The following is a 23908-nucleotide window of genomic DNA, read 5'->3' as shown; positions in this document are numbered from 1 at the left end:
GAATTCTCCATATATAATGCAGAGGTTACAGCAAATCAATTAGTGAAATATCCCAGATCGTTTCACTATACAGAAAGCCTAGTCAAACCTGGAGGAATCAGCTTAGTTGTTTTAAAATTGTATTTGACTGTGTAGAATCAGAAGGTTACAAAGATTGCTTGATTTATCACTCAATCAGTATTGATTCTTGTTTCCTCCACCACAAAGAGCCAGATAATAGATGCTTAGTTTAAGTGGGTCCACAAAATGCTGTCACAAACTGAAGCCACACTTCATCACAATGTACAGCCTTCATTAAGAATGACCCAAAACTACAGAAAATTAGGAAATCTTTGTCTCTGAGACCATCACAATTTAGGAGACACCTTAAAAGTGGGATCCTCTGAAAGGTTTCTTTAATTTGTAAAGCATTTGCCTTCAAACAAAAATACTGACTCAAGTGCTTTAAAATGTGTCTGGATTGCATTCTGTGTGGCAACTTAAAGATCAACATTTTATTTAAAAATTAAAACTAAACCCAGGATTTTTAAGAAGTGGAATAACATTTTCTGAAATTTTTGTCACTGAGGCTGTTGGAGGGATTAGGATTATTTTATTCACAGTAGCTTTAGGTACAAGATATCTGTGATAATCAGGCTGTTGTTAGTTGCTAAGAAGAATGTATTTGATACATCTAATTTTCTTCATGTAAGTTTGAAAATGTTGACACAAGCTGATAGCCTGGAATGTCTTGTCACATCACATTTAGAGAGTAGGCCAGATCCTGTTCTCCTAAATGCTGCCTGAACCACAATGCAAGTGTATGAATTCCCCTTACACCTCCAGCAGCCGTTCAGCCATCTGACCTTCGTGCACAATCCTTTAAGTGCATCCCTGGTTGTCTAAAAGTTCCTATGGCATGTGAAATATGTCATGGAATCATTTAGGTTGGAAAAAAAGCTTAAGATAATTGAGTCCAACTATTCACTTAGCACTACCAAGTCCACCAATAAGCTGTGTCCCTACATGCGATGTCTGCAAGTGCTTCTGAGTACTTATGATGCACATAAGCATTTTATTTTCTAGAGAGACAGATAGGTTTCTCAGCTTCATGACTGTTTGAATTTAGGCTGCTTTCTGACCCATGGAAACTGTCAAAAATGGTAATAGATGAAATTGTAACTAACTTCATGGTGGCATCCTCTAAATAACAGCAAGGTGAAAAATTCTTCTTTCCTGGTAATGGGGCCTGGTGGGATTCAAAGAAAGAGAAGAGGGACACTGTGAGTCTTCCTTAGCTCATTCCAAGACCTGTCCACTCATCCATGTTTGCTCTATGTTCAGGAGGGGCCAAACCTCTGGCATGGAGCAGATCTGTTGCAATACATCAAGTTGTGCTCCCTTGCCTGTGCAATGAGGAGTGCCAGTTTCATGGGACAAAACCAGCCACTGCAAAGGTAACTTGATTGTAATTGGGATGAGTTAGATGACAATGCCCTTTTGTAAATGTAGTTTCCCCCCAATAATAATGTCATGAAAAATTTATTTATATATAGGTTTCCAGAAGCAAGAGTTACCTTCCTGGGTTGCACCTTACTAGAAAGGTAGAAAATCTGACACCCTTCTCCTCTCTGCTAATCTTCTGCTTCTGGATGGTGAGGGCACTCACCTTAATGTATGAGATGCCTTTAAACCTAATCTTGCTGATTACAGTAAAGTTCATCAGGCACCATAAATATATACACACCAGTGCCCAAATTAGTAATTCTGGGGGAGGGCTTACATTCTGTAACAAAACCGCCACCAACAAAAAAAGAGAAGATTAAAATAAATTGTGTTAAGAAGTAGTTCAGAATATTAACTACGCATTAACATTCTGGATACTTAATTTAAAAAGCTTAAATCTTTTCTCTAAAAAGCACAACAACACAGAAACCCTCAGGGATTCCTGACACTTTTTAATGATAGGAAAAATGAATTTAAGTCCATTTGCACTACCTGGTGATGTCAAGCAACCAATGCATGCTTATACTGTCCCCACTATTTTTTGTTATATAGGCATGCTGATTGCAACTCTTTCAGTCCTGTCTTGTGAGAAAGAACATTGTTGTGTCTGCATGTTGGCCTTTTTAATGGCTACAACTACAGTTTTTCTTTTACATGTACTACATGAATGAAAAAGAAACTCTGTAGTGATTCTTGGAATGTTTTTCCAGTATTAGATAAGAATGCTTGATTTCCAGATCGGGTATTACGCAGTAAGTTTGTACAATACATGGGGAGTACATCTTTTTGATATATTATTTTTGATCTGATGATTACTGTGGTCTAATGTTCAAAGTCAGAAAATGGTTTCTCAAGTGAGTTAGTCCTTATTCCTTTTTGAAATAATCAAAAGGGGAGATCTCATTAGTTTATGAGTCATAACGTTGACTATACCTAATTAGATGGCTGGTTTGAGTGAGTACCATAGACTCAAATTGACTGTAATTTTATTTTGATTGACAAATGATTCACTTGCTACAGCATAGTAATAAAAACACCCATAAAAATAAAATGAGTACTACTACAACATTTGGATACTAGCAACTGCTGCTTGTCTGGAATTTTGTAATGAACATTGACGCTTTTTTTTTGCTGGAAAATGATGACTTATTGAATCAAACTTTTTAATGGCAGTGTATGGCATTGCTAAAACTCTGATAATTTAAAGTTTTCCAAATTCATTAAGAAGTTTCCATGTTTATAAATACATGTAATTTTCAGATAACCCAAATCCCAACTGAAATAATCAGTTTATCCATTCCTAACCAGACATTTAAACTTTGTTTTTCCACTTAGAAACACCAACCTTAGTAGAAAGGTTGGGCAGGTTTGTTTTCCATCCTCCAACAGAACAGAAAATATTTTGAAATCTTGAAATTATTGTTGGGATAGAGAAACCTTATGCCACTGAGCTCTGACAGCACATAGTTATAAACTATTTGAATAAGCATACATCTGAAAAAGTCATAGTCATTGACTTTAATATTGTAAAGAACTTTTCATAGGGTTTTTGTAATTACCTTCAAGTGTTGCCAGTGATACTTCTGTTTGAAAGATTTATGTGCATATGATTTCTTCTTTGTATTCATGTACTGACAACAGAAGAGAACAGCACAATATATACAGAAAAGCAAATAAGAAATGGCCCATGTAAGAATAATATACCCTGTAATCATATTAGGAAGTATGACTGCTGTTGGATCTGATGATACAAATTGGAGTTCCTTGTATTATGAGAATTAATGCAGTTTTGTAAAACAAAGTCATTAGAAATGCTAACAGTGTATTTAACCACAGATATGGGAGACATATTTTAGATGCTAAAGGAACTTCTAGGCCAAGCAGAAATATGTCTACTTGATTACGCACACAAGTCAGAGGGCTGGATTGCAGTTGGAGATACAAGGGGAATTCATATGCTTGCATTTTGATACAGGGAGGATTTAGGAGAATGTGGTCTGGCCTACAGTTGAAACTGATTTGACAAGATATTCCAGGCTATCAGCCTGAATCAACATTTTGTGTCAAGGTTTCCTGCCTAAACCATGATTGATCTACTTAAATCATGACATTTTCTGAGCATCTGTACAGCATGTTTATCTCTGTGCTCTAATCCTCCTAGTCTATCTCATAGTAAATATGGTGACTTCCTACTTTTGGCTTTTTCACTCTTAAGTAGAGTCCATAGTGATTGAATAAACTTCCCTCAAGGGATGTAGTGGCAGCAAGAGGATGGTGGGAGTATCAACAGATTTGTGAGGAAGAGGGAAACTGCAGTAATCTTGTTTGTTGTGAGTGTATGATTTAAGATTTCTTTGACAGGAGAATATCTTAACAGGTATACTTGTACCAGATAGACAAGACCAAATTTCAATACCAGTGTAAATTCTCTAAGTACTCCACAGCATAAGTGGTCTCATGCAGGCAAAGCCCAAAGTTACATATGTATTACTGCAAATTTGTAATCACATATGCAAATCCTTGCAGTTAGATTGGCTGATGAAGACTGATTTGCATAACCTCAGTATGATTATTTCTCAGTAACTATCACACATAAATCCCTTACTTCTGACAGTTAATTGTTACTATTACCTCAACAAAGCACAAATATTTGTAATAACTGATCATGGAAATTTCTGGCTTTATAATCATTGGGATACAGACAGTGATTTGATCTAGTTCTTATCTTTATTGATTAGAGGGAATGAGAAGCAAGAGGCTCATTCCACTGATGGGATGCTCCTCACAGTGATGAAAGCCTGGCTTTGGGCACTCCCAGAGAGAGAGCACGGGTTTTGTCAAGAGAGTCATCATCTTTCAGAAGCATTTTACCAAAAGCATTTTGCCAGGGGCATTCTGCTTAGCAGGAGATTCATCTAGGGAGGCATTCCCTGACAGCATTTTCCTTGCAGGGACTTGTCTGTAGAACGGTTCCCCTGAGGCTTTCCCCCAAGCACTAAGGCTTATTTATGTCATCATTCAAACTGTTTTCTAAACGTTTTTTTTTGGGCATGATTTTAAAAATGCATATATTTATACATGCATATATATGAAACAGACTGTCCATAATCTTAAATTTGTCTAATGTAACATATGTCACAAATAGGTTTCTCCAGCTACTTGTTTAAGATCTTTAGAGATGTGCTAGCTGCAAAAATGGCCATTTCAGCTTCCCACTTCTTTAATTTAGAGCAAATCTGCTACCTTGTCACAGTCCAGATTGCATACACAGATCCAGAATTGTCCTATCCTCAATGCACATAGAGAGCACTCATTTCTGCTGATGGGAGTCACACGTACAGTCCATGCAGGAAGATACCATTCTACATTTAGTTCTCCTAGGCAGCAGAACAAAAATTAATTTCATGTTCTTATTTTGGCTTCCTGTTTTTCTTGAAAGTGATCTGGGTGTAACGCTGTGTTATATTTTGCAGTCTCTAAAAACTCATCTGATACCTTTTAGTGGATATGATACTGTTTGTTTTTAGCATTTGCTTTTAGCTTCGCAGAAAATGTGTATGCACATGATGACAATTACTAAGTAAAGCTTGCAAGTGAAATGTGCACCTGCTAGATTTCCTTTCTGGCTGGGTTTACAGTGTCTTACCCCACTGATTTCAGTCGACTCACTCTTTGCTTACATCATTACAAATGAAGAATTAAGGAAGAACTTTCAGAGTAGGAAATAGAACATATCCTTCATGGCTTCTGGGTCACCTGAAATACCTCAGGGGGCCTAATATTTGATGTGTTTAAATAGATGAAGTCAAAGAGACAACCTATATTCTCAGAACTATGTACCTCCTCAAGGTATCTGCTCTTTGCTGGGCTGGACTTCTAAGAGTTTTACTCCAGTCTCTGAAGCAGCTAGCTGTAGATAATGCTCTAATTTGGGAGACAAAGAGCAGTCAAAAAGGTAATTCTCTTTTCAGCTCATTGTACAGGAGTTATGTTTCAGACAGCTGCTTCTTCTAATTTCTGCACATATTTACCATCATGTTTCCCAAGATGCTCTTGCCCTATTTTCAGAAGTTTGCCTTGAAGTACTACTGATTTTCTTTGGCCTTGAATATTATGCATTATAAATATGATTTGCTTAGAAGTTTGTAATGCCTTTTTTATCAGTGGTTGGTATGACTATGCAGCTGTTCAGCAATTACATACTATGGAGCTGAGCAGAAACTTTAAGACATGAAGCATTTCTAGGGAAGTTTGGTAATTGAAAAAATCCCTAGCTTAAAAGTGAAACCTCAAATACTGAAAAATGGAAATAGACATGTCTCTGAAAATGTTATCATGGTTTTGAATGCCATTGCATTTGAAAGAATATCCACAAGGAGAGTGCTAGACTCAGCAATGATTTAAATCATGTTCCCTTTGGTAGGGAAAATTAACTTTAAATGTCATTTAATTGTTTGTTATGCCTAATTAAAAATGGTAATTTGTTTGATTTATTTGTAGCATACTTAATATGTTGCTCTATTAAAGAAATTACAGAAATTTGATTTCAAATTACAAAGACTGAGGGTTTCTTAAAGTGTTTCTTTCTAAATATTTTTATCTTGGACTAAGTTAAGACCATTTTGCTAGCATGGGGTTCTACATTCTTGAAAAATTGATAGATTGGCAAATGGAACATTGTATCTTAATGACAAATTATTCTTGCTTTGCAAGGATAATAAGCACATCTTCTTTCCTACCTTCAGAAAGATTTAGCAATCAGTTGCCTTACTTATTTTCACAGTGACTTAGCCAGAGAGCTTGTATTGTGGTGTTGGACTCACGGCACAAGCGAAAGCTCATTGGGCTGGGGAGGCTAGAACTGAAGTGACACTTGTACTGGAATGGTAGCTGTAAAGGCTGAGGTTGGAAATTAAGGTAATCTGAAACCATGTGTTCTGGAGGAAGAGGCAAATACTCAAAAAATTAATAAAATGTTTTGAGTATTGCTTAATGTAGCAGCATGTAAGAGAAAGAAATTGTTTAGATGAGACGGACATTTTTCACAAAGAATATCTTCAAAATATGTGGAAAGGGCAAAAATACAGATAAGATTTTTAATGTCATTACTGATGTAAAATTGACCTTTTTGGTTGGTTGATGGAACTAATGTGTGCTTCAACTATTTAACTATTTATGTATTTATTTAACAAGTATATAAACAGCATGTTGTTAAAATATCTTGAGATTTGTAGACGGTGAAGACCATACTTTGCAGTAAGGGGTTGCTTCTCTATATAAGAGAGAGATTGGAAGACATGTTTCACTTTCCTAGTGGAGTGCCCTTCATTTGAGAATGACATGTACCCTGGAAACTGGACCATAGCAAAGAGAGGTGCACATGTGTCTTGTCTTATTTACTGCCTACATTATGCAATCCAAATCATGATGCATGAAGAGTCAAGCAATTCCTTGGCATTTTGCTAGTGAAGGGTGCCACTGGGGCTGCTGCAGAGCAGAGTAGATTTCCTTGCTGACAGGAACTGGACCTCAATTCTTGCTGTAAGCTACTTCTACACTCTGTTCATGAGCATACATGCATATTTTAAGAACTTATGGGAGTTTATTTCTTGCAAATCCAACTTTCTGTGCTGTCACCACATACTATTCTTTCCCATATATTTGGAAGTGTCTTTCTTTACTATGAAATTAATCATGGTTTTAATTTTTTTTTTTTTTTTTTTTTAACTTTTAAGGTTCAGGAACATTTTATATATCTCCTTTATATGTCAGGACACAGAGAAGGACTAATATTAGAGCAGATATTGCCTACTTCCATTTAAATTTTAAATTGAAACAAGAACTAATACAAATACTTGTTGATTTTTTGGTACACCAAGAAGACCTCCTTCACAATTTTTCCTGGGACTGAGGTGAAGTTGATCTGGATCCAGTTCCCCTTTTCACCTTTTTCGAAACAGAAGTGCAACATTTTCTTTCTTCCTGTCATGGGGTACCTCTTCCAGTCTCCATGACTTTTCAAAGGTGCTAGAGAGTGATCTTGCAAAGATAATCACCAGTTCTCAGAACCTTTGGCTGCAGCCCATCAGGGTCTATAGGTGTTTGCAGGATGATTTACTCAAGTAATCTCTGACTTTGTCCTCATCCACTTCAAGCTGTTTTCCTCTGTCAACCCTTTGACTAATAAGAGAAGCCTGGGAAACCTTTTTGGTGGAGACTGGAGAAAAGAAGGCATTGAGTATCTCTGCCTGATCTATCTTCTGTTATTAAACCCACTCACCCCATTCAGTGATGAGCCCACATTGTCCTTGTTCAGCATTTTGATACGAATGTATTGGTAAAAGTTCTTTTTGCTACTTTTGGTGTCCCTTCTACTCTAGGTGAGCTTTGACTTTACTGACACTGTCCTTGACTGCCCAAGCCATGTTTTCAAATTCCTGTGCCTGGTCCTTGCATCATTCTCCTCCTGTATATGGCCTTTTAATGTCTCTAGACCATATATTCCTTGCTAAGTTTGCATATCATCCTGAATACTGGGGAGAACTTCTCTTGTACTTGTAGGATGCTGTCTGAAAGACTAGCCAAATTCCCTGAACTCTTTTACTTTTCAGAGCTTCCATAGGATCACAGCCAGTGGTTGCCTGAATAAGCTGAAGTCTGCTGATCTGAAGTCTGGGCTGTGTATTGTGCTATCTTAAACTAGTAGAGTTCAGCAGCTTTCCAGTTATTTATTACTTTCACCATTAAATGTCTTTATCTGACTTCTAGGACTATTTTTTTCTTTCCTCATTTTTGCTAGTGGATCATGCCGTGATTTTATTTATATAGGGAAATAAGTTTTCTGTCAGTGGAAGGAACTAATGTATTAGACTATCAAAGCACCTCTTGCTCTTTAGTTGTTGAATTCACTCTTATCTTGGCTGCAAGGCACTACCATTAAGAAGCAGCTGTACTAACAGGTGACTCATACAAGCAGGTGGAAATTATCCGAGATATAGGAAACTTTCCCTGAAGCAGATATAATCAAGTATTGGAGCAGAGAGAGCTTTAGGAAGCTGCTGCTGCTGTAGTCAGTTGGGGGGGGGGGGGGGGGGGTGAGGGGGAGGGGGGAAGCTTAGGTTTCTACTTTCTTATTGTTTGAATTAACAATAAAAGTCAAAACTCAGGGAGTAAGTAAGTTTTGACTTTGCAGAGCATCTGTTGACTAATCAAAGCAGGTGTTCCAGACTCTACCTTCCAACTGTTCTTTAGATTGAATGTTTATAGTCAATAAAAAGATAATATATTTTTCACATTCTGAAAGAGAGTTCAGTATTTAACTTGCTGCTTTTTGCACTCTACAGAGATAAAGCAAATTAACCCATTCTGACTATACACCAGGAATTTATTACTAACTGGTATGTTTGAGCATCTTAGTTTCTTTTTCTTAAGATTAATTTGCGCAGCAGGTATGAGCTGAAGTGAGATAAGATGTGGAAATTGATGCAGTGTGAGAAGAATCTCAAGTGCTTCTTTTTTCTTGAGAATATGTAGGCGTGTATATAGAAGCTTCAAAAAAGATGTGTGTGAGAAGATCACATTTCTGATCATCTGTTTGATTCTGATTCTAGAACTGCTACTTTCAGGTGAACTTCTACGTCTGTAAAATTCCAAAGATTCCTTGACCTTAACAAGCACTTGGAAAGTGAACTTACAGAGTTTGGGATTTCAGCCTCATATTTTCTGGGTATCCAATGTAGGGAATGAGTGATATATTCATTAGTTTTGTTTTACACCTTCAAGAATTAATTTAAGGAGAGGCTGGTGTTATATCACATGAAAGCCTTATTGTTAATTATCCTTTTGGAAGTTTCTGCTGTAGAGCTGATATTTACAAAGTCTATGGTGTAATGGTAGCAAGAGACAGCCCAGTAATTTCCATGCAGAAAAGACTGTTTGGTAGTTTCTGTATTGTGTGACAAATAAGCACATAGACTATTAAACAGTGGTCTGACAAGAGTTCTTCTGTTTGTTTCTTTGGTTTCAGAAAAAGTTGAGAAAATACCACAATAATATCAGTATTTTGTGGTTTGAAGTGAGCAGTCCTATTTTGGGAGGGGAAAAGAAAAATTGTCATGTGGAAAAAGTGATGGTGTACTGTGGGTGGGCCAATTCTTGTGTAAAGATTTAAATAATCTCTGTTATTGCTGAACATTCTTTTTGTGCCCCTATTACTTAATCTATGAGCCTTAAAGCAATGGCACTACTTGTGCATTTAGTGTCTCGTTCTCACTGACTTATCCCTGACTGGAAGGAATAGATGAAGTGTCCCAGAACCCCGACTTCTTTCTGTTGGAGCAGTCCCTAGGTGGTGCTCCAAGTATTCAGCATAGTGCAGTGCCATGGTTTGCTCTCTCTCTGTGCAGCCGCTGGTGTGATCCCAAGGGATTGAGTAAAGATGCAGCAGTGCTAGAACCCAACCTGAACTGCAGCTTGGAGGCAAGTTTCATACTTGGGGTGCTCAGAAAAACATAAAACCTTGTCTCTTCTGTAGCTGGGTGAGCCATTCTGCTCACACCTGTCATACTACTAAAGCCACGCTTTGCCTTCTATGAGGCTGTGCTGGGGTGAGGAACCATGCATTGCTCTCACCTATGGTTGCCCATGTGTTGGCCACCAAGGCAAAGCACTGGATGCAAGGACCTGCGTTTCTGCAGCTAACTGCCCATCTGAAAATCAGGTTGTGCTCTGCAGTTGGCTGCAGGACAGAGTGGGCTCCAGAAACTCCAGCCCTGAGGCTTGAATCCACCAGGCTGTGCTAAGGTTGAGCTCACTTCTGAAGGTGCCCTTCACTTTTATCCCCAAGATGACAGGGGTAATCTGGGGCTATTTGCCACCAGCACATGCACTAGTACCTCTGTTTTCACTCCTACATATTCTGCAGAAAACTCTCTTCTGCGCTTGGAGAAGTGTATTTGAAACAATTCACACTTTTTGGTAGCGTCTGACTGTTACGACACCTGTGCTGCATATAAGGTCAAAATTTTTCTTTCTCTTGAGTAAAATATTGTTAAATTCAGGCTCAGCCAAATTGAGTAATTAGAAAGGATGTCTTTTATGAAGTGTGCAGTGAAAAGTATTGGATGTGGCACTTGAAGCCATGGTTTAGTTAGTCATGAGGTGTTAGGTAATAGGTTGGATTTGATGATCTCTGAGGTCTTTTCCAACCTTATTGATTTTATGATTACATGAAAAATGTTCAGAAATAATAGATAAGACTCTGATTGATGTACAAATATATGGAAAATAAATTCATCGAATTGTAAGGGGAATTCTGTCAGGCAGGAACTTCTCTTATCCTGATAGGGAAGGAAATTGTTTAGAACTCTGACACAGAAGATTTGCATATTTATTTGGAAAACATATAATTCAGCTAGACTCCTTAATTGTTTTCATCAAACCAGAGACTTGTATTTGGACTACTTACCCCAGATAAAATACATATGACCTCACACAACCTTTTATGTTCCTCATACATCACACAGACATCTCAGTCAGTGATCTGTAAAGATATTCTTGGATATGTGAAACTTCTGCTGTCTAATTTGGGCCAGTAAAGTTCTCAGCATTTACAGTTCTGTGACTGCATTTCCCCATGAGGGTTGCTACCTTAGCAGTTAGCTTATTGCCTACACGTTTGACAAATAGCATTTTATTCAGTGTCAGTGCTACCTCAAGAAGTGAGGCTGGACATTAGGAAATTTTTTTTTTTTTTCACAGAAATGGTTGTCAGGCACTGAAACAGGCTACACAGGGAGGTGGTTGGGTCACTGTCCCTGGATGTGTTTAAAAAGCATATAGATCTGGTGCTTGGGGACATGGTGTAATGACAGACCTGATGGAGTGGCTGAAAAGTCTGGACTTGATTTTGGAGGTCTTTTCTGGCCTGGATGATTCTATGATCTCAGTCTAGCCAGTGTCTCTGTGTTAGGGCAATCCCTTGGGAGATATAATACAGGATGTATGTGTGCTGAAGGTGACATTAGAGACATGTTTCATGGTTTGACTTTTGCTGCAACCCTTTCTGTGTTGGTTTGTAACCTAGAGAAAGGCACTTGAGGGAGCTTGTCAGCTCTGCACAAAAGAAGGGCTCCCAAATGAGTGAAGATACAAGTGTATAAACATGGGCTTGGTGACAGCTAACTGCTCTTTACAAAGCCAGAGATGGCAACATCATCCTCCAGACTTGTTTGTGGAAGAGAAAAATGAATCAGCTTTACGTGTGGAAGATGACTTTTGGCTACTACCTCCATTCGTGGTTCCATTTACACCAAAGAAATGTGATCTTGGACACATTCCTACTGGCTACCTAAGGAAGCATGATGTGAGTCCCATTCGAGGCGCTTAACTTCACCATATGTTACATAGGCAGCCTATGTGCCAGACAGAGCCCACAAATTCTGTTCCAAGAAACCTCAGTGCTTTGTTGTTTTTATGATTAAAAAACCAAGATCCTTAAACTGTGAAAGACAAACTAAAGACATCAGAACCAAATGGCTCAAAGTTGTGCATGTTGTGGTGTTTGTTGTCTTTTTATTTTTTTGAGAGGTAAATGACATTGATAGTCCATGGGAAAAATATGTTGATCTCTTTCAGCTGCAAGTTTTAAACTAACTCTTTCAGTACCCAGAACTGGATAGGCAACACTGATATGGAAAAATACATTTGTGAAGTAATTTCAGGAAGTAGGTAGAAATGGAATTGTATCAGGCTCAGCACAGGCTGGCATTCTCACTCCACTTGTCATCAGGTGCATCTACTCAGGCCTTTGATGTCTCTAATGTTTTTTTATTCAATGTACTTGACACTTCTAAATCTAGTTTAGTGTAATTTTGCTTTTGATGGGGTCTTTTAACATATGCAGCAGAAAACTGAGGGAGGACAATTTCAAAATAAAAGATGTTCATTCATCAAAAGCTGCTGTAGTATTCAAGAGTGGTACATTGGTGCTCTACTTCCTAATACAAATCATCTGTGCACAATATACAAAAGGAGATTTCCAAAGACTGTTATCAGTGCATCAATGCACTGCATATGGTAGCTGCAGACTGAAATGCTGTCTGATAAATATGAACTTCTCTTAAAGAGATCTGTGTGAAAGCTGGCCTCCTAAAATCAGGTGATTTGCATTAGTCAAAGGAAAAATCTTTGACAGTTGAAGTGTATAAAGGTTCCCAATATTTGGTCAGAACAGAACCAATTTCTTTCTTGTTCTATTCAAATAACGACACTGAATTCTGTGAATTATGTTGTGGATTGACATGAGCCTTTTCATCCCATTTGCATGAAAGCACAGGTTTGTATGGAGCCTTGGAGCCAGGATTCCTTGGCTGCCTGTTGAAGTACTGCCTGGCTGTGCTGCATGGCAAAGGTGCACTGATAACTGTAGGTGTGAAGGTAGGCAAGGAGCCATTTCTCAGGGCAGTGGAAAGTGGTTATCAGCAAGCTCTGACTATTGACATCCTGTCAGAAAATATGGAGTGTTACTGGGATTGCTGAAATGGGGAAAAAAATGAGTGGTGGAGCTTTTGGAGCTTATTGAAAGCTCCTCAGACCCTCTTTCAGCATCCTGCTGAGCTGCTGAAGTAGGGTGTTCATGGTGAGACCAGACTTACAGGATCAAGCTAACGGAGGAGGACTTTTAAGAACCTTCAAAAGGACTTATATATCATCTGTATTTGGACTTAGAGATATTTGAGAGTCACAGCAAGGGAGGAAATCTCCATCACTCTAACCAGGAAGGCGAAGGCTAACACTTGAACAAGGCTGTATGGTGGCGATAACAGTAAACTGATTTGTACTTAAACTGCAATGAATAAAAATAGGGAAAGGGAGAAATTGTGGAAATGATGTGAAATACTCATTCAATATAGGCTTTTTTTCATAAATCAAATATTACTTTTGCTGACTTCGTGGATGCGTTTCCAATGCAGTCAGAAAGCAAAAATGCCTGTTATGGGGAAGGAAGCCTTACTCAGTAGATGAGTTCCCCTTTGCCCTTTCTGAACTGCAGGATGCCAAAAGGGAGAAGCAGAGATGGAACTAAAAATCCTAGGCTGACATTTTGGAGATTAATCACTGATTACTCTTCCTTCTCACTTCAGTCAGGTTGTGGTTGAAAAGGCAGGAGAGTTTGAGAACAGGTAGGCAAACCGGGTGTGAAAGAAAAGAGGCATCTGGGAAGAAGGAGGTGTTCACACAGAGGAAAAAGAGAGAACATCGTGAAGATAGCAATGGGGAACTACAAGGCGTTGAAATGTCTCAGGAAAGAAAGTAAGTATGAGTTTATAGAATGAAAGGAAAAATGTCAGGGAAAAGTATCTATGTGTAGGAAATGGTCAGCAGTTCAGTAAGGAATAGCTTTGGATTATTTTTATCCAATATTCTGGACAATTATCCAATTCTGGACAATTTATCCAATATCCTTGGACAATTTCTTTTGTAATTCCTGACATTCAGGGCAATCTAATTCCTTTTTGGAAACTTTACTCATAATTATTGGCAAGGTCAAAACAAGTGATGGATGAATTCAGACTCTGAGGATATCTATGATATGCCTGACTATGGGAATTGGCTGATATAATCACAAAGCCACTCTCCATAATATTTGAAAATTCCTGGCAGTCAGGTGAAGTCCCTGGAGACTGGAAGAAGGGAAATGTTACACCTATCTAGAAAAACAGTAAATAAATGGACCTTGAAAACTACCTGTCAGCTTCAGCTCTGTGCCTGGGAAAATCACAGAACAGATCCTCCTAGAAGGTATGCTAAAGCATGTGGAGGACAGGGAAGTGATCAACCAGCCTGGCTTCACCAAGGGCAAGTCCTTCCTGGCCAACCTAGCAGCTTTCTACAATGGTGTAATGCCATCAGTGGAAAAAAAGGAAGACCACCAGATGCTATCTATCTGGACTTTTGTAAAGGCTTTGACACAGTCCCCCACAACATCCTTTCTGTAAACTGGAGAGATATGGATTTGATAGGTGGTCTGTTCAGTGAATAAGGATATTAAATGTTTTAGATTTTCACAACTTTCTAAAATTCCTTAGGAGCTTTTGTATAGAGCCTTCAAGACTGTGTCAGTGTAGTCCTACTTGGGAGCTGGGATTGTTTAGCCTGGAGAAGAGGAGGCTCAGGGGTGACCTCATTACCCTCTACAACTACCTGAAAGGTGGTTGTAGCCAGGAAGGGGTTGGCCTCTTCTCCCAGGCAACCAGCACCAGAACAAGGGGACACAGTCTCAAGCTGCGCCAGGGGAGGTTTAGACTCGAGGTGAGGAGGAAGTTCTTCACCGAGCGAGTAATTCGTCATAGGAACGGGTTGCCCAGGGAGGTGGTTGAGTCATCGACCCTGGAGGCGTTCAAGAGGAGATTGGACATGGCACTTGGTGCCATGGTCTAGTCATGGGGTCTGTGTTGATAGGTTGGACTCGATGATCCTCAAAGTCCTTTCCAACCTAAGTGATGCTGTGATACTGTGAAATACACTATTGTGCTCTCACTTAGGTTGCCTGGATTTTAAGATCTCTGTTTTCCATGATGTTCTTGACAAAATAATCCATGGAGTGGATACAGTGCCTAAGTGACAACCAAAAGGGAAATCTGATAAAAATGGAAAAGAAGAGATACTGCCATATGGTGTTCAGGAACTTGTCTTTTCCCCTAATCATCCTACTATTTTTGAAATAAAGTATATTTTGGATAGAAAGGAAGGCTTGGATATCACTCCCATGGGCCTCAGACTTTAAATAATAGATAACTTCCTATCTTTTGATTGGAAATGTTTTGCTTTTTTTCTTCAACTTTTCTACCTATAGCATCTGGGCTGAGCATGGTAATACTCACTGTGGCAAATCAGGAAACATTTGACTTTTTGGAAGCAACTTTGGATTGACTACTGTTTTCTTGTAACTTATAAAGTTAAAACCTCAAGGTAAAACTGATCAACTGCCAGGTCTGATTGTTTTAAGAATTGAAACAAATAATCAGAAGAGATGAAAAGGGGATGCTTTTAATTTTTCTTCTTCCAAGTCTGTAATATATGAATTTTAAATTATGCTTTATAATCCCACATGAAATGCCTATGCTGCAGAAGGAATCCCTACCTATGGTGAACCGTAGGGATTCCCTTAATGTACTCTGATATGAGGTATCCAGGTCAATAGCATGGGGCAGATAGATTACAGTAAAGCTGGGTTTTCTGGGGCTATAGCTGAAGTACAGGCAGCATATTCTAGAACACCAACATGCTCTTGTGGCCAAGGCAGCCAATGCCATTCTGGTGTGTATTAGAAGGCATATGGATAGTATGGTCAGAAAGGATGGAGTCAGGCTCTTCTCAGTGATGCCCAATGACAGGACAAGGGGCAATGGGTGGAAGCTGGGGCTTAGAAAGTTCCATAGAAACACAAGGAAAAATTTTTCACTGTCACGATAACTCAACACTGGAACGGGCTGTCCAGAGGGGTTGTGGAGTCTCCCCCTCTGGAGATATTCAAAACCCACCTGGATGCATTCCTGTGTGATCTGGTATACGTGATCCTGCTCTGGCAGGGGTGTTGGACTAGATCTTTTGAGGTCCCTTCCAGCCCTTAACATTCTGTGATTCTGTAATATGAAAACATCTGCTGAAGCACTGGATATATATCTGGCTTGCTGAGCTCCATTGCATATCTTCACAGTGTCCACAACTGTGAAGAGAGCTTTAGTCAATATACAATATGCCCTTCCTCCTTTGTATATCATGATGTTAAGATAGCAGTGTGGACAGTACTACTGCTCAGCCAGTTGCATAAGCTGGAGTGGCCTTGCAGCATTAAAAGATGAAGGCAAAGATCAGAATATCCATTGAACAGAGCCCCCATCTTGCACCCTGATGAGAGCACCTCACTTCTTCCACAGTGATGGTCTCTGTAATCATAAAAATTCTTATGGACAAATGCTTGTTTCCAAAGGTGAATCTCTGAAGTTGCTGTGCTCTCTATGGTACTAATTAATAAATTAATGTAAATAAACCTCATTTGGACTTAGAACTTTATGAGCTACTAGGTAAATTTATTACTGCTGAATAATAATAAAAGTTGGCTTTGTTAGTTCAGACCCAAAGTAATGCACATCTTTGTGTATTTTTCTGAAACACATCAAAAGAGATTACCATTCCAGACACTGACATGACAAACTCTAATCAGAAAAGTAGGGTTAAAAATGCTTTGAAATATCAGAGTTCACACTATGCACAGCAGAAATTGACACATATAACATACTGGTATACATAATTAAGTGTGGGTCTCCCCAACGAGAAGAAAATTAATTTTAATGTTTAGAAGTCCCTGAAGCTATCTGACCATCCTTGGCTTTCCATCTGATGTGAAGATTGGAGAACATAAGAAACTGAAGGAAGAACTAACAGCCATTCCCAAGCTCAAGGTCCCCCCCCAAGCCCTGCTTCTGGTTATTTGATCTGTATAAATATTATTCATTTGATCTGCTGCTTCTTCAGTTTATCACTCAGTGCCTGGACCTTGGCTGGATTTAAAATATTTAGAAAGATGCTACCTAGAGGTGGTGCATAATGTAATGTGCAACTGCTTAACAGAGTTGGTTTTCAGACAGGCAAACCTCAGGATTTAAAATGATGTGGAAATACCAGAACAGAGCTCCCTTACTGAGAAAATGTCACTGTTAAACATTTATCAATAGGCCTTCTTGCACAGAACATTGGTGGCAGTTCAAGCTGTCCTTAGATGGATTCTCATCCTCCTGAAGTTACACAGCAATGCACAGCATGACAAGATGTACTTCAGCTGTAAAAATGTTGGTAATGCATAAAGAGCCTTTTAATGTTTTTGCCCTAAAATGCATCACATAGCACAGAGACCCATACTTTCTGGAGTGGTGAATTTGTTTTGTAGATATTATATCTGTTACGGGATTTGTATCATCGTCATCATCATCATCATGATATTGTTACTGTTGTTGTATCACTTGAGTGTAATTAAAAGCAATGACTTTTAATGAGTCTTCAACCTACTGGAAGGAAACCTCTCAAATTTGAACACTCCGTATTGAATGCATTTCTCCTTTGTCATGCCCTGTTCTACCTGGGAAGTGCATCAGATCACAAACTGAAATGTGTTTGGTGTAGCATGACTGGTTAGACTTTAGGAAAGATATTTGCAGGCTGATGGGGATAGGGTGTAATGCAATGGGAGTTTTATATTTTTTTCAGCCCATAATCTGATACTATACAATTAGGTGTATTAACTGTAAGAAATTACTTTCTCCGGGGTAAGTCCCTTTTACCAACAGACATAACCTAAGAAATAGGCGTGATGGATAATCAGTGTTCTTGTAAGTGAAGAAAAAAATAAAGAGAGAAAATCAGTAATGAAAGAGGCTTTTCAAGTTTGTCCTTATTCTTGTATTTCCACTGGGTTAGCATCTACCTCTGTAATTTTTCTCAGGCCAGTCTATGATGGCTGCAGAAATATTTTTGTTGGCAACAAACTGTGCTGCATTGATTCTTAGTGATGTTTTTTCTCATGAAAAGATCAGCGCAGATCATTGGAGATATATTCTGCTCAGGAATGTGTCTTCAGAAGGTGACTGATAGCAAGAGAAGTAAAATAAAGCCAGTGAAAGAGTAATAGGAAGTGAAAAGAAAGAGTGAAATAATTTACTCATCCCAGCTCAGAAACATTTAGGTGAGATGGATGACTTCTGTCCCTGTGTCTGGAAGGGAAAAATAGCAATGGCTGCTGCATTTTATCACAAAGACCACATCTTTGCACACAAACCGTACAAACATGTAGGGAATTTTCAGAAGATTTTAAACAACATTATCATTAGCTCCTCATCATTATGTGTATGAATTGCAAGCACCCTTGACAGAAAATGCTGTGATATTTACTGCAAACAGAATGGATTATGTCTCTTATAAATAATTTAAATGAATTAAAAAAAAAAAATAAATCCTGCATTCCAAGTGAAATCAGCTAATGACGCCTTTCAGATGAAACTTTTCTTCTTTACCTTTTCAAAATTTTAAATTCACTGCACTTTTTTGAACTAAATGCATTTTAAAATGTATTCATCTAGGTGAAAAACATATCTGTATTTTTTTTATTTATTTTATTTTGTGGGGGTTTTGTTCTTTTTTTCCTTTTTCTGTAGCTGAAGTGAATGTATTTTTGGGGAGAGTTTGGACATCTATGGTAATTCCTGAACAAGATGCATTGCTGGACGCATGATAAAGAATGGACTTGAATGGTTTTAACATACAGAAGGAGTATCAAGTGTGTAAGTCTAAGTAAATCTAGCTTAGAATGACCCATGTTTATATGAGAATACATGTACACATCCACTGGGAAAATGTGTTGTCACAGATCACTTATGCTCCTTATAGTAAAGTCCATGGAAATGGACTGAATCAGAAAGCTTGATAGGCAGAAATGTTTCCACATGAGCTCCTAGCAGGGCTGGTTTGCAGCCGGTGAAGCTGGCAAGGTGTCACTCTAATCAACTGCTCAGAGCATTGAACAGGGCATTTCACATCTCCAAAGGCATTACTGAGTTGTAATGTGTTGTATATTCCCAGGCTGATGTAATGTTGGTTTACTCTGAGAAATTAAATGAAGTTCCTAATTTTGGCATGGGTGACCCATTCAGATTCTGGCATAGGTGGAAAAATGAAGACGTAACAGAGGGAAGTTGATCATCAGCTGTGCGTAGATGTCCTTTATAGTCATGCATAGCCAAAAATGAGTGGGATTGTGAGATTCAGCAGAGTGTGACTGTTTACAGTATTGTCCTATACAGTGTGCACGTAATAGCTTGTATTAATCTTCCGGGCTCCCTTTATACTCAGTGGAGAAAAATGGGCAATTTCAGGGTGCATTTTATGTCCTCCCACACTTAATAACAAAAAAGAAGATTTTTAATCTTCTAAGGTATAATGTAAGATGTTATTAAGCCTCATCAAAGTCTTTGAATCTTGAATGTGTACCCTGAATGAGTTAAACATTACTGTATTGCAGGCTGACATGTTTTTCAGGAGTGAAAACAGGCTAAGATGATGATGGTGATGTACAAATGTGACTAATGCTGAAAAAGAGTAACCTCAGCTCTCATCCAGCAACTGTTCAATATGTAGATCCTGAAGATTCATTGCACTGCTGTGAGGTTTTTTTTTCCACTCACAAACTCTTTCTTGCCATACAGAAGTGGGAATAAAAATCTTTAAAAGGCAGGGCCGTTAATGATTAATGATAGACATTTAAAATTCCAGAAAATCACCAAGTTGAAAACGTGTTTTCACAGTCAAATTTTATTTCAAGCACTTTTATTCCCTTGCAAGCTTTATGAGGTGGTGGTAAAATGCCAGTTGATACTGAGTAATCATTAATGTAAAGTTTATTGACTTCAATTTGTTAGTGACAATTATTACTATTTTTAATGTGCTAATATTCCTTCAAAAACCCAAACCAACCAAACCCAAAACAACAACAAAAAATCCCCAACAACTACTCAGTGATGAGAGAAAGAAAAAGGGAAATAAAATGCTAGCTGATATATGAAAATTAACAATAGGACTTGAGTGAGTAGTGAAATTGAAGATGTGAGTGATTTAAGCCCATTAGGCAGGTTGACTGTATAACACAGTTGCTGCTGTAACTCATAATCAGTAATGTTCAAAATTGCTGGTGATTTCTATCTCAGGTCTTTTTTTTCTTATGCCCTTAGCTCATTTCACTATTACTCTGCTCCCAAGTTATTCTTTCAGCTGAAAGGCTGCATAAAGGAAGATGACATTTGAAATGACCAGCTGATACTTTACATTGACAAATGTAGCATGTAAATGGATTTGAAAGCTCAATAAAAGAGGTTCCAGTGAACTTACACACAAAACTTGGGCACCATGTCATTGAAGAGAAGGCATACTATGAGATGCCTACTGTGGTAAAGACACTTTATTGGAAGTGAAAACCTAGGTAATGTAATTTCCTCTACCATCCAGAGTACACCACCTCTGTGTTTTTGAGTTTGGATTTCAGCAATGGACCCACCAAACAAATCCAATGTAATGCTTCCTTATGAATAGTCTTGGATTCAGGAGTGGTCAGTGGCTTTTATTTCAGTGTGTGAGGGGACTGGCAATGGTTTACCACTTGGATGAAATGAATGGAAAGTTATATTAACTGCCTTTGGCACTTCTGGAGTTGCCCATACTTTGCCCATCATGGAGTAGATGTCTATTCTGTAGTAATGCTTGGAGGATGTTGACTAAGGATAATGGTTCCCCCTTTGAAGTGCTGCAACAGTCACCACTTGTGGACAGTTCTGAATGTTAACAACTTCATCTTCTCCAATGCTCTAGGAAAGGGAGAATTTTAGAGATAGCCTTGAAATCAGCTAGGAGATGTATGCAGAAAGATATAGGAAAACCAGAGACTATTCTTGATTGTTTATCTTGGTTTGAATGTACCTTGAAATATTAGCCACTCTACTTAATTATGAACAATTTTTATTTTCTTTTTGGTTATATTTGAAATGGTTTTCAACCTGATAGTGGAATGAGATGAAGCCATGACTGAATTAAAGGATTGAAGGATTGCTGGTAGTTTCAGCAGTAGTTCTGTAGGCAAGATTAAGACTAGGATGTAACTAAGACAAGATACTTCTTCAAAGCACCATGCTATAAATGTTTGGTTTTAAACATATAATGTATACCTCAAGCTTAAAAAAATTATGAGCATAAGGAAATTCTGTGAATTTCTCTGCAAAATTATTTCAAAGAGTTCAAGTCTTTTACCCTCTGGAAGTCAAGAGTTTCTCATGATAAGTTAACAGGAGGCTTTGAGCAAACCATAGGGTAAGAAAGAGTAGGAAAAAAAATGCCAATGAATGCTCAAACATGTAGTGAATGTGACAGCTGTTGTATGACAACTAATTCAGATGTAGTTATATAATCCATTGTTGCCTTTTTTTCCCCTAAAGAAAAAGAAATATGCTATTAACAGTACTATATAGTGCTTAAATACAATGTAAATCTTACAGATATTGTATTTAAATTTGACAATTTAGATTGAGAAATCTAGAATGACAAATACAGCCCTTCCCCCGTCCCCCATACAGGTCTTTTTCAAAACGCAAATTGAAGTCTCAAGGGGCTTATGGAACTTAAAAGTATAAATACTGTCTGTATTTAGGGAGTTTTAAAAACACATATTACTGAATTGGCAGAGCTTAACAGTTCCCTTGCTTAGGTGGCATTATGCACTATCTTGAAAATGTACTTGGGGACATGTAAAATGGTTTATTAAACCTATAGCCCTTAACTAGAGTTGTTATATTTTAATGTATATTTTTTTTTCATTCATGGATTATTGAACCACTAAATCCTAAAAATTTGTCCTTGTGCCAAAAAAAATTCTTTGAGTATTGTTATGAGTCTTCAGTAACTGTGTAGCTGTTGGAATGTACCCCAGATCCCCACATTTTAAAGGTATTTTTTCAGTGCTCTGCCATATACAAATGTACATTTAAAAGCTGGCAAGGAAGTAAGTTTGTGTTTGCTCTGGTATAAAATGCTTTCACAGAAGGAAATCCATGAGGTATTTCTGGGTGGGAGATCTGCAGTTTTGGGGAGGAAATTCTTGAATGCAAAGTGTTGTCCATAACCATGAGGGACGTATACGAAAAGGAATAAGGAAAATAGCTACATATTCCATTGCATGAACCACTTTTCTAAAAACTTAGAATGACTTACTATTTACAGAGTGTCTTTTCCCCTACTTTTACAAAGCATATTGTTCTTTCTTGCTGGTGAAATGTTGGCAGAAGTTATAAAGCACTAGTGATTTAAGCCTACAGGGTATGCTCAATGATTTTGGGGTTTTGGTCTGGGACTGTATTTACCTTCCATTTTCTTCCACTGTTATTACAAATAACTTTAGGGAAGAAGCTGAACTAAAAAGAGATGACTAGTAGGAAAGCAGCATCTCTTCCCTGCGTTTTCCAAAGCCCCAAATAAGTATCTAAGATATCTCTATTGATCTGAAACATCTCATTGCTGTGTTGAACCAATGACTTTCCTACAAACACATATGTAAGTATAGGGTGTTATTCACCTCGTGCCTAAAGAGAAACAGGAATTGAGGAAGTTAATGGATCTAACTCTGTGGTCTAGGCTTTAAGATTTTCAATGACAGTGTATCTGTCAAAAAGATCTCTTGCTGGTGTTGATTTTATGAACATTATTAGTGAAAGAATTTTCAGCAAAGCGACAATGCCATGGTATTTGTGAAATGGCACACCTAGGAGCAAAACAAGTAAAACTATCGAGGTTGTCTTTATTTTTCCTCATCTGAAAAAAGAACAGTGGTTTAGAGAGTAATAGGGTAAATTTCAAAAGGGAATGATATGCATGTAATTGTGTTACTGCAGGCCAAAATCTCTTGTCTTTAAAGGGATAAAGGTGTTTCAAATATTTTCTGAAAGAAAGAGAGTTTATACAAGGCAAGTTTTGTAAGGACAGTTTGTCCTTTATTTTTATTTGGTGGATCTTCAGTGTGTTAGGAATACTGATTTCTGTGAAGTGTAACCTTTAACTTTTACTGTGATCCTCCCTTTCCTTTCTTTTTGTTTTTTCTGGTTGTTCTTATTACAACATACTGATTTATTTATTTTGAGGTGTTTTCCTGAGTAGAGCATTTCTTTAAGTAGAATATAGCCAAGATACATAAGAGTTTGCTTGCTTTTTTTGCTTCTGACTGAGAAATTGTTTTGCCATCCCTTAGGCTCTAAACTGGCTTTTTTGTTTCCCCAGGCTGTAAGAGTCTATACTGCCTTTGCATAGGCTAATGACTAGACTGTAGAATCTCTGTATTTGCTTCAGATCCCTTTTAAAATTTGTGCTGATGAGGAGACCCTGTAGAGGACCTGGGGGTCATACAGGAACCTTCTACTATCGCATCTAATATGACAGCAAGCATTTACCAGATCCCCTGTTTTCTGGGACTGCTAAATTCAGCTCTCAACAGGTTTAATTTAATAACTCCATTCATAATGCTCTCTTGAAGACTGTTTTATGTTTTGTAAGATGTGAATCGAGCACCTATTGTTAATACAGATTACAAATGCAATGCAATATTTGGAGTATCTTTCATCTCAAGCTAGTAATTATTTTAAGTTTTACTATTTTAAATGAGTAAAGCATTATTTTTTTTTTTTTTTAAATTTGCAAAAATACTAATTAAACTTTCCTGCACCAAAATACTCTTCAGAAAAAATGGAATATTGCTTACAGACATTAGGGTTGAAGATAACAGTTAATAGAAAATTACCCTAGATTTTTTTTTTTTCTATGAAAATATTTTATTTTTAAG

The 23908-nt window shown here is 37.9% G+C and overlaps 1 protein-coding gene across 9 annotated transcripts in view; it reads left to right on the top strand.

The window, feature by feature from the left end:
* The window catches only part of GRM8 (glutamate metabotropic receptor 8), a 359393-nt gene that overhangs the window by 44440 nt on the left and 291045 nt on the right, over positions 1–23908 (top strand). The window lies entirely within an intron of this gene.

This window comes from Melanerpes formicivorus, unplaced genomic scaffold, assembly GCF_026170545.1.
Source record: "Melanerpes formicivorus ecotype bairdi unplaced genomic scaffold, bMelFor1.0.p_v2 SCAF_3, whole genome shotgun sequence".
In the NCBI taxonomy this organism is placed as follows: Eukaryota; Metazoa; Chordata; class Aves; order Piciformes; family Picidae; genus Melanerpes; species Melanerpes formicivorus.
This window is presented reverse-complemented; position numbering and strand designations above follow the sequence as displayed.